Genomic DNA, 12163 nt, shown 5'->3' with positions numbered 1-12163 from the left:
ATTTTTTTCTTGATAATTCAAGGCCATAATTAGTTATGAATCATCATAAATACTGTAGCATTTTTGTGAGTTATTCAGATATGATGGATTTTTTGCTCATGTTGCAAGAGGGTTCAGATATGATGGATTTTTTGCTCATGTTGCAAGTGGCTCTTGACTTTTTAAAAATTTCTGTGATAAGTTTTTAATTTTTTCCCATATGTTTCTTTGTTGATACTTCCAGATGTTATACTTATGCCTTTTAAAATAACTTTCATCTGTAGTGGACTCAGATGATTAAATGTTTAGCATTCTATGTAAAATAACACTAAATGATTGAACTCTGTGCCTTGTATTTTGATTGTTCTTGGGCCTTATATGTACATTTCCTCTTAGCCATATGTCATGTAACTTAGATTGCCATTTTAATGATTCTGGTTAAGTGTGGTGTTGGTATTTTTGCACATGAATATGAAGATACACAAATTTGAATAAGCTATTAAGGTAATGAAGCATAACTTAATGGCAAGAACTACAAAAATAGAAAAGAGAGTTTTACTGAAGTCTTGAGTTCTCTTCATGAGGCAAAGTTCTTTGCATGCCACACTTCTTGATCTGTTTTTCCCTGTAACTGAATCTCAGAATTGGTAATGAGATAACTCTTCATCCTGAAACTTAGATGGTTGAATATGAATACACAGAGTAATGGACCAGTAAACTCATACTTGGGCACGAAGTGGATTTTTTTTGTCCCTGAGCTTTTATGTTTGGTATTCTAGAGGCATTAATCTTACCTTGACAGTTACCAACCTGATTTAATCATTAACCCTGAATCTTTTCTCTTCTGCATGGAAGAGAAACTACCACCTCTCTATAAAAAGGTGGTGAAAACGTATTTATGTATTTCACCTGTTGTTATCTGTCCTGTGGCATATTTTGCCAGGTTAGGACAAACACATTGCTGATATTTTCATAAACATTTTGTCGCTAATTTTATTTTCCTGTTAATCGCAATGTGTGTTTTGGGATTCCCCTTACTTTGTTGTTTTAGGCAAAATTGTAATGTTATTTCTGTAGTAGAAACATTTATTTTGCTAAATCTCCAAAAGGGAGGCAGGACCCATCAAAGTTAAGGACCTAGGCACAGTAACAGATGCTCCTGTAAAGCAATGTTTCTTAAAAAAGGTCTTCAATGAGATATATGTAAATCTCCTCTTTTGTTATTTATTTTTGGAATGTTCTCTGTTATACCCCATTTAGTTTGTTTTTATATTTTTATTACGAAATACTTTAAATATAGAGACAAGTATAGAAACTAGCTTACCACCATGCACCTGCCACCCAGTTTTATTAAATCTCAACATATTTGTCTTATTTTGTTCAAGGCAGCACTACATTACAGCTACAGTTGAAACTTCGGTGTACCTTTGCCTTATCCTTTTCTCTCCAGAGGTAATTGTGGCTTTGAATTTAGTGTTTATTATTTTCATTATTGATTATGCACTTTACTTTGCATATATGTAGCATTTAAAAATTACATATCATATTATAAATTATATTTCTCATGTTGCTTTATATTTCTCATGTTGCTACCATATAAATGGTAGCCCACAGTATTATTCTTCAACTTACTTTTCAATCTGACATTATTCTTTTAGGATTTATCTATTATAAAGTTAGTAGTTTCAGTTTATTCATTTCAACTGCTGAATAGTGTTTCACTGTGTGACTATGCTAAATTTATCTAGTCTTTCATTTCCAGATATTTACATATATAAATGTAAGCATATACATACACACACACACACACACACACACACACACACACACACATATATATTTACCAATACAAACATGGTTGAAATGAACATTTCTCTGTTTATTTCCTTGGCAAATATTTTCTCAATCATGTATACATAGAAGTAAAACTGCTGCATCATAGAGAATCCTCTGAGAGATTGAGCCTCTTTTCATATGTCATATGTTTAGAGGCAATAATAAGATAGTGTTAAAAGCTGGATGTTGGAGCCAGATAACTTGGGATTAAATCATGACTCTTCTGGGTGAGCTGGGCCTGTCACCATTGGAAAAATAGGGATAATATCCATACCTACATTACAAGGTTATTCTGAGTTTGTATGTGAGAATCTCACAACTGTGTCCAGCCTTAAGTAATATGTCATTGTTATAAAACATCACCAAAATGTGGTAAGTGGGATTCAAATATTTAATTATGTAAAATATCGGGTTACATTAGTGAGAGGTTAATGGCTCTATTCAACGCAATCTTGCAAGATTGGGATAGAAAAATCTGGAAATTGAGGGGGTCTAGCCTTCCCCAACGCAATCTCCTTGCTTCACCCATATCTTCCTTTCTTGTTCAGAAGATAATTATAGCTTAGGGTCCAGGCAGAGGACAAGAAGCCAATTCCCAAGCAGGTAATTTCCTATTATTTAAAACTGGGGAGCATGTTATCTCAGAGTTTTATTGAATTATGTTATTAACCATTTGGATTTTCCTTATGCCAATAGCTTATTTACCATCTTTCCCATTTTGTATTGGGTTATTTGCTTTTTATTATTGATTAGTAGGAATTCTTTGTATATTTTGGACATTAATCTGGATAAATTTCTTTTCCCAGTCTCTGGCTTGTGTTTCAACATTGTTTATGGTGTTGTCTATTTTGTGCATAATTTAAAGCATCTAATATGGTCAAATTTAACAATCTTCCTTAATGGTTTGTGTTTTTTATATCAGGCTTAAGATTTTTTCCTCATAAAGTAAGCTATTAAGGATATTCTCCTATATTTTCTTCTAAATGCCATGAAGGGTTTGTGTTTTATAAGTAAAATTTTCTTTGGAATTTACTTTTGAGTCTAGCATAATAAGTTAGAAAGCTAATTGTCCAAACACGATTTATTGTCCAGTTCCAGTGGCCTCTTTGTCTATCCATTATATAAAATGACACAGTCTTCGTTACAATGTCTTATGTTATTTATTTATTTATTTTTTTATGTTATTTAAATAATAGGAGCAGCAGGAAGTAACCGTTACATGAGTCTCACTGAATGTCAGGCACCCTTCTATGTGTTTTACATATATCAACTCACTTAATCCTTAACAGGACCCTCTGATGTAGGTGCTTTCATTGTCTCCATGTTATAAATAAAGAAACCAGGTGATCTGCCACAAAAATATGTAGCTAGGATTCAAACCCAGACTGTGAAGCTAAATGAAAACCAGGCCATCTGGCTCCAGAATCCACAATTTAACACTACTTTGTTACCCAGCCTCTCAAAAAGTCATGCTGGCTAATAAACCAAGTCCCCTCTCCTTCTTGCTCCTCTTAAAAAAATAAACAAGCAACAGTCTTGGCTAACTTTGGTCTCTTTCTCTCTTCCATTTGTTTTTATTCTCTTCATATATATATCAGAAAATGCCCTGGTGGTATAGCAAACAGGATGCTCGGTATGAATTATATTACATCATTTGATTATTGTTTTGGGTTGACAAGTCTTACCCTTTCTATAATTTTCTTCAAATCTTCCAAGGTTTAGAGATTGCCAAAATGATAGGCTGGGAGTAACCTTCAGAATTTTTCTACTTTGTTTTAGCTTTGTTCTTGCCATTGTAAATTCTGTTACTTCTCCTGGGATTATTTCTGAAGAAGCTTCTTTTCCCTTAAGTCCATGGTTATTAGCCTTGAGACCCCCAGGAAAAGAGATAGACATAAAAATAAATAACTATAATACAGTTTAACTTGCAAATAGAATTACGAGAGCTTAGTCCAAGAAGTGCTTACCCTGTTCAGGAGTTTCACGAATGGTGTTTTGGTTGTCTATTGCTATAATAAACAAACCAAAACTTAATGGCTTGAAACTGCAGTCATTTTATTGTCTCTTACATTTACATGGGCTCAGCTGGGTACACGATGGTGCTTAGGGCTGTATTCATGTGGGGCTTAACTGGCCTGGACCATGCAAGATGTTTCATTCACATGGCTGAGGATTGGTGCCAGCATAGGCTGGGAGATAATCTGGGAATTTGAACCCGGATGCCTTGGTTCCCCCATGTATAATCTCTCCATATGGCATAGGGTTTTCATAGTATGGTGGCTGGGTTCCAAGAACAGAAAGTGAAGGCTGAGAAATCCCCTTAAGGCCTAGGCTTGAGAGTCCCAGAATGTCACTTTCACATCATGCTGTAGTCTAGCCAGACCCAAGGCCATATTCAACAGGAGGACATTGAATTTCCCCCTTTTTGATGTGAGGTGTGTCATGAATGCACAGAAGTGGAGGACTTGTTGGAGGCCCCTCTCGAGACTAGCAGTCACAGAGAGCATTGCTCAGAAAAGGAAATTTGTTCTGAACTTTGAGGGATGAGAAGACCTTCACTAGAGAATTAGGCAAAGAAGATCCAGGCATAGGGCAACAATAACAGAGATATGAAGGAGCATAATATGTTTGGATAGGAGTTTTGTGCTGTGAAATTACAAGGGATAAAATTGATACGGTGTGTTAGAAGTAATAAGAAATGGATAATTAAAATTCATCAAATGCTCACTGTGTACCAGGCACACCTTTCCCTGTGAATAAGTTATTTCTTTTGTCATCATAACAACCCTGTGAAGTCTAGACTACCATTATTTCAATTTTGTAGACAAGGAAGCTGAGGTAAAGATAGGTTAAATAACTTGCACATGGTCACACACCTAGTAAGCATCAGAGCTAAATTCAAACACAGGTAATATGTCTTTAAAGATTACCCTCTCAACCACTGCTCCATCCAGGCCCCTATAGATGACAAAAACATGTGCATGCCATATTATATCCTGCCTCCATAGATTCTTTGTATCATATTATAAAGATTGGGCTCTGAGTACGAAACTGGAGTGGTCTCACTGGCATTCTAATTGCTGTACTCCTAGCACTGGTCCAGATTTCTTGGGAGCAGTTGAGACTAGGAGTCCCTCAGATATTGATAGTGCCTCCATGGTTTCAGAAGGTCTAGTTCAAGCAAAGAGGTTTTCTCTCATTCTGGGTACATCTCCTTATAATGCTGAAAGTGGTAGTGTTAGTGAGAAAGCTTAGCCCAACAAAGATGGTGGTGACAAACTTGACAATCACATCCCGTTTGTGAGTCTTTAAGTTGAATGCATAGAAAGAGGGAAGCCGCTGGAAACAGAAACAGACCCAATGACAGAGAGAGGAAGAGAGAACAATAAACAGACTTGTGTTGGTCGTATAGCTGCTAGAGTTTCTTTGGATCCCAAATGACCTTCCAATCTTGAATTCATTTCTGTCTCTCCAAGCCTGAGCTGAATGGTTGTTGGGTTTCTGTGCAGTCTGATTGTGTGGTGAAAATGTCCTTCTTATTTCCAGATACAGCCTTGTAATCAATCCTCATTATGTAGCATAACATGAATGAATCTTTACTCTTATAATCAAAAGAGCCCAACTAACATGGATATTTAGTTCATCTCAGATGCTCTGTTACTGACTATATATATTTTAGGATAGGGGCTGAACCTCTTTGCATTAGGATTATCCTTTTTTGATCCTTTATAGGATCTAGTCCAGGGGTTTGAACTCAGTATATGCTAAATTGACATTTGTTGATCAATTAATCCACCCATTGGGATTTTGAACATGTATATTGATTATGGTCCAATAATGATAATATGCAAATTATCATGCATAGTTTTTAAATCTCATTTATAAGATTTGTGCTTCTACCTCTGAATTGTTCTATTAATTAGACAAAAGCATTTGTCTAAACATTATAGTAATTTTACATAAACAGCTGATGCTTATATCAAGAATTTTTTTTTTTTTTTTTTTTTAGATTTAAAAAGATCTTTGTGCCAGGTGCATTGGCTTGCTCCTATAGTACCAGCTACTTGGGAGGCTGAGGCAGGAATATGCTTGAGGCAGGAAGTTGAAGATCAGTCTGGGCAGCATAGGGAGACTCTGCCTCTAAAAAATTTTTTTTAAAGATTAGCCAGGCATGGTGGCATGCACCCGTAGTCCCAGTACTTTGGGAGGCAGAGGTGGGAAGTTCACTTGAGCCCAGAAGTTTAAGGCTATAGTGAGCTATGATTATGCCACTGCACTATGCTCCAGCCTGGGTGACAGAGTGAGATACTGTCTCTAAAAATAAATGAATGAATGGATGGCTTACCTTCAAATATCAGGCATATATACAACATATACTTGTAATAATGCTCTCAACAGTTTATTGTTTCCCGTGGATGAGAATAGTCATCTTGAAACCATTTGATGCCATATTGGTTATTTTTTCTATTTTTTGTCAAACGTGATGAAACATTACTTTGGAAATGTTCATATTTACTAAAAATGTATTACCTTAGCAGACATATATCCTATGTTACAAAGATGTATCTCCTGAACCATTTACAATATAGGATGATGAAGAACACACACTCTGGAGCTAGACTCCCTGGATTTAAATCCCAGCCAAATCATTCATGACTTTGGGCAAACTACTTAAGCTTCCTGGACCTCTCTTCATCTGTAACATGAGAATGGTAAAATGTCTCCTCACAAGAGTACTCTGAAGATTGAATGAGTTAACTGTTAAATGAGTTAATTTACTATTGTAAAGTATTTATGATACTACCTGGCATGTTGTCAGTGCTATATAATAAGGATTAGCTATTGTGTTGTTGTTGTTTTTATTTACTATTCATTTCTAAGGCTAGAAAAGATATTTTCTTTAAAGCTCCATGTTACCAGTAGGTTTATCTGTCAAACATTTTGGGTAACAGTAACAGAAAGCAGAAAAACGGACCTTATAAGCAGCACAGTATCACGGAGAACACTCTTTCTGGACTCCTTTCCTGGCTTCACCTCCCGGAAATTTTCCCCAGTTTTGTTAAGTTGTAAGCAGGGTTATTTGAATCGATATCCTTCAGCTTCAAAACAGCTGTACCATTCTAAAGTATCAGAGGGCAACATGATGGCAAAACTACGAAACACTTGTAGAAATACTTGAGGAATGATTTTGTGAGGTTTAATTTGTGCTAAAAATTCATTAACACATCTACAGCAAGGCAAAGCTTCCCAAGACAGATGGAGACTGTTTTAAAGTTGGTTTCATGATTCTGATTGGGACTGTTTTAATTTTATCATTGGACACTTCAAAACAAGGAATGAAATGTAAGGTAAATTATTATCTAAAATATGCCCTTCCGTTAAGATGTAGAAAGCAGCATGTGAGTTTGAGAAGGGAAGAAATTAACGTAGTAAGTGGAACTGGAGACATTAACAGAAGGGGCTTGGAGAGAGGTGAAGTTAAGGAATGTAGCATTTTAAATGGATGATTTAAAATGATGAATTACATAAAGGAACATTCCCAACAGGATGCATAAGGAAGGGTGTGAAGAGGGCTGCCTATTTTAAAGATTGGAATAAGCAGTGCATATTTGGAGGGTCTTGGAGTATATAAAGAGATCTGGTTAGCATGGCAGCCAGCTGCTCACCTTCCATGATGAAATAAAAAGAAATGTGCTTAAACTGAAGTGTAAAGGATTTTGGCTAGGGTTTTTAAATAATAAGGATTGTTAAACATTGATTTGAATTGTTTTGTCTCAACCCTGGCAGTACTGAAAAATAGCTTAACTGCTCATCAGCTAGAGATGTTCCAGTGCAAAGACAAAGCGATGGCTGCATGACCTCTTATTAACTACAATTTGGTTTGCTGTACATTTTAGTATTTCATACCAATTACTAACTTGAAAGTACACATTTTTCTGTTGGACTCTTTCCTTCTGCCACCCTTTCCCTTTGTTTCCTTCAGATGCTCTGTAATTTTGTGTATCACCATTTTCCATTGCTCTATGGTGCTGTGTTCCTCTATGGTGTTGTGATTTTGTTGTGGACACAATAGAAGATGTCTCAGATAAATGTTATGCCTGCCTCTTAAAACATATTCTAAAAGGGGGATGTGCAGTTGTTTCATTTCATTTCATTTTTTACTCCACAAATTTTTGTATGCCAGGCACTTTGCTAAGCCCTAGGGGCTCAAAATTGAATAAAGCATAATTTCTATCCTGTTGGGATTTACCATGTAGTGGATTGAAGGCAGACATGAGTGCAATCAAGTGCCAGAAGTGATATAATTGAAACGTGACTTGGCATCTTAGCACAGAGAAGTGCATTAGGAAATTTGTCATGGGAGGATGTATATATCAGCAAATATGCCTACAAATCATTTTGCAAGGAGTACATCCCTAGGTAAGGAGAAGTGATGGGGGCATTTGTCATTAGAGCTTATATGTAGTCCAGGCCAAGAGAAACTTGTTCAAAGCACTGGTTAATGCTGGGGTGGGGAACCTGCAGCCTTAAGGCCACCTGCGGACTTCTAAATCCTTAAGTGTGGTCTTTTGGCTAAATACAAATTTTACAAAACATTGCACTGAAGGATTTTGAAGGCCACATGTGGCCTCAAGGCTGCAGGTTCCCACCCCTGTTTAGACCAAACTTGACCTGTGTGGCTCAGATTATCACTTCTTTTTTTTTTTTTTTCCACAGAGAATTTTCACGATAATCACTTCTTGGGAAGGCCTCTGTGGGCAGCTACTTCCCAGCAACAACTCCGTACTTGGAGGAGAAAGCATAAGTGCTGGTAGACAAGAACCTGTATCTGCCACATTACCTCCTGAGATTTTGAGGTTAAATTAGGTAATAAATACAAAAGCACCTAGCAAGAAATAGGCACTCAAGAAATGTGTATTAAAAGAAAGGAATGGATTCCAAATGAAATGTGTGGGCTTTGTTTGGATCCTAATTTGAATATACCGACTATGAGGTGACTATTTTGAAGTAATTAGGCAACTTTGGTTATGAACTGAGAAACAGTTAAAACCAAGGAACCACTGGCAATTTTAGTATGGTGGAAATACCACTGATGTTATATAACAAAATGTCTATCCTTTTTAGAGATGTATGCCAAAGTGTGCCTAAAGTTTGAGTTTTGCTTTAAAAGGCTTCAGCAAAGCAATAAAGGGAAGATGATGTAAATGTGGCAAGTTCTTGATATTGTTAAATATGAGTGTTGGATATGTGGAGGCTGACTGACCTATTGTCTTTGCTTCTGTGTGTGTTTGAAACTTTTTATAACTAAACTTCTCTGCATAACTAAGCTCACTTGGTAAGCATTCATGACGGGTAGCTTAGACATATAACTATGGCAGCATGCAGGATTTAATTAGAAAGAGGAAAATAACAGGAAACAGCAAAGTTTAGGACTAAAAAAGAAGTCTATACACAGTATTATTTTTGATTTTTACATGTGAGGTTTTATATATAAATATAACCCTTCAATGTGCAAACTCTAAAGCAAATTTCTGTTTAAAAGCAGAGAGGAATATTTCTTCAGCTTTGATTACAAACAAAAATCATATTCAGAGTTCATTGGCAAGAATGAGTAATTTTAATGGCTATGATTTGTAATGTCCAAAAAAGGCAACTATGAAGAGATGATTTTTAATGCAGTGTTGTAAATCTCTTATTCATATTGCTTTATTATTTGCAGAATCACATTCAAAGGTTATGTAGTATAATATTCTTTCTTTAACACAGTTTATAGCTGTATAAAAAGTTTCAAGAGAAAAAAATGATTAATTTTAGTGTTTTATTTTCCCCTAACATAAAATATAGATACATTTTCTCTCCAACTTAGATTATGTAAAAGCTTTGGATCTGAATTTTCAGAAATGGGCTTTTATCTGGAGATGTATTTTCTATATTGAATAATCAGAGTTAGAATTAAAAGTCACTTGAGATTAGCAGGTTGCCTTTTTTTCCCAAAATGTTTTATCTGCTTTCAGAGTTTTAGCTCTTGGATGTCAGATTAAAATTCTGAAGCATGTTCGATTCATCTCAGAATTGAATGTCAAATCCAAAGACAGATATTTATAACTGAGTTCTGTTCAAGCAAATACTCAGTTTCCAGACTGCAACTAGGTTGATTGCAAAGCTCTCATTCATAGTCGATGTTGTCATCATTTTAAACAAACAAATTAAAGCTTTAAGATTGCATTTTAGCAAACCAGCCATTTAATTCCCTGTTTATTATGCTTTACATTTGCAGAGTGCTTTGGGGTTTATATGTTGCTTTCAAATAATTATTATTTTTTTTTCTCATAACAATATTCAGGCATTGGTAGTATTATCACCAGTTAACTGATGAGGAAATTTAAGTTCTAAAAGTGAAATGACTTGCCTATAGTCATTCTGCTAGTTAATAGCTTAGCTAAGATTTTTATTCAGTTCTCTGACTTCACATTTTTCTGTTGTAAAATTCCTGTTATAAATTTCTACAAGCAAGAGACTGGTAAAAAGAAAAGTAACTTACATGCATTCTAGAGCTCTTCATGTGCAAATTTTCAAAATTTTAATTAATGGGATATTTGTTCTTGCAAATGCCTAAAGAGGAGAAGAGAATTCATATACTAATTTTTTGGGGCAGGTTTTCATGTAAAGGAATACAACACTGACTCTGTCAGACACAGCCAACTTTTAAGAGAAATAGACAGTGATCGGTCCCTTTTAACACTGACACTTGTTAAATGAGGGCCTGATGTATGCTTTTAAAACTAATTGTTGAAACATAGGACACCTTCATCATACTACATTGCTGAATCATTATAATAATTGTGTAATAATTATATAATTGTATATAATTATGTAATTGTATAATTATTAGTATATAATTCAGTATAATAATTGAGGAGAGTTGTACAATACAGAAATAAGCAAGACGAATAAATGTATGTATAGTATACTTATCAATCATCTGAGTTGGGGGTGTATTTGCTTATATTGAAAACAAAATGGCTAAACCATTAAATATAAAATATGATTATTATAGAGGAAGGGAGGGACAAGTAAACAAATTAGAATTCCCTGAATATACCTTTTTTTTGTAGATATGATTTTGAAACAACATAAGTATTTTAAATAATTATAAAACAAGATTAAATGTAAAAAGCCTTCCATAAAATCAAAAGCAAAGTGAAACAAGTAACCTAACTATGTAACACATTGGTAGCATAACCACATAGAAAAGAACTTCTTAGAGCTTTCAACCACAGTGATTTGACTAGGAGTATATACACTAAGGACAACAACAACAAAAATATGAAAAGAATTGAAATTATTTACAGTGAGTATATTATTGGGGTTAGTAATCATATTGTGATCCTGACACTAGTATTGTGAGATAAAGCAAATGAGTAGTTATGTTGCTGTCCTTGAGAACTGGAATTTTGGGCATTGGAGAAGGAAGATAAACATGAAGATCAGTGAAGATGAATGAGGTTAATAGAAAATTTGTAGACCTGAATTTGAATTACAGTATGAGTATAAACTTGTCATGTATTTTCTTAAAAAGTATTTCCTAGTTCAGTCTACTGAAAAGGCCTAGAAACAATGAGTAATTGAGTAACAGTGAGCAGCCCTAGCCACCAAACTGTGGTGTCTAAAGGACGTTTCCCCCTTAAAGGAACTAGGGTCCTTGGAGAAATGGTTGATTCTAGGGTGGGGGCAGGAATGAAAGAAGAGTTAGACAGCAAGGAACGTGGAGGCTACTAGGTGTCTGACAAAAGGACTCAGGTATCAATTTGAACATGCTCTTACTTACCAAAGGTATTTGATCATCAATTAGAATAGTATCTGTAATAGATTGAAACACATCACATATGTTAAAATATACAAGTTTATAATGATAACTTTTTTTAAAAGGCCACCTCTGGAGGATTCTAGTGACCCAACTCAGTACTTTGAAATAAATACAGGGAAAAAAATGAAACGGATTTCCTCCTGCCTTTTCTATATGAACTGTACCTCAGGATAATCAAGAATTGATGAGAGAGTTTTCTTTTTATAGGAGTATGTTAGCTAATCAACAAAGAGTGAATGATAGAATTAGAATATCACCATTTTGGAATAAGGGAGTGAGGTAATGACCACTAAGCAGCTGCTAATGTTGCAAAAAGAGAGACGAGAAGGTATCCTGTGCTTCCTGATGGAAGTTCTGGAGCATAGGCTAGATCTCAGTTTTGATCAAGCCTCTAGATCTGACTACCATTTTTCAGAATGAAAAGAAAAACAAAATTATGCACTAAAAGACACAGTAGGGATGCAATCAACAAAATCTAGC

The 12163-nt window shown here is 35.2% G+C and overlaps 1 protein-coding gene across 8 annotated transcripts in view; it reads left to right on the top strand.

Moving 5' to 3' along the window:
* Positions 1-12163, top strand: part of ZNF385B (zinc finger protein 385B) — a 374516-nt gene that overhangs the window by 49436 nt on the left and 312917 nt on the right. For 4 of the 8 annotated variants that reach the window (XM_012785822.3, XM_076005719.1, XM_076005716.1 and 1 more), the window contains exon 2: positions 8533-8682. The exons of the other annotated variants lie outside the window; for them this stretch is intronic. The gene's annotated coding sequence lies outside the window, so the exon portion shown is untranslated. The remainder of the gene's footprint in view (positions 1-8532; positions 8683-12163) is intronic. 8 annotated transcript variants of the gene reach the window in all.

The sequence above is a fragment of the Microcebus murinus genome, chromosome 8 (genome assembly GCF_040939455.1).
Source record: "Microcebus murinus isolate Inina chromosome 8, M.murinus_Inina_mat1.0, whole genome shotgun sequence".
In the NCBI taxonomy this organism is placed as follows: Eukaryota; Metazoa; Chordata; class Mammalia; order Primates; family Cheirogaleidae; genus Microcebus; species Microcebus murinus.
The sequence above is the reverse complement of the archived record's forward strand: the minus strand, read 5'-3'. Positions and strand labels throughout refer to the sequence as shown.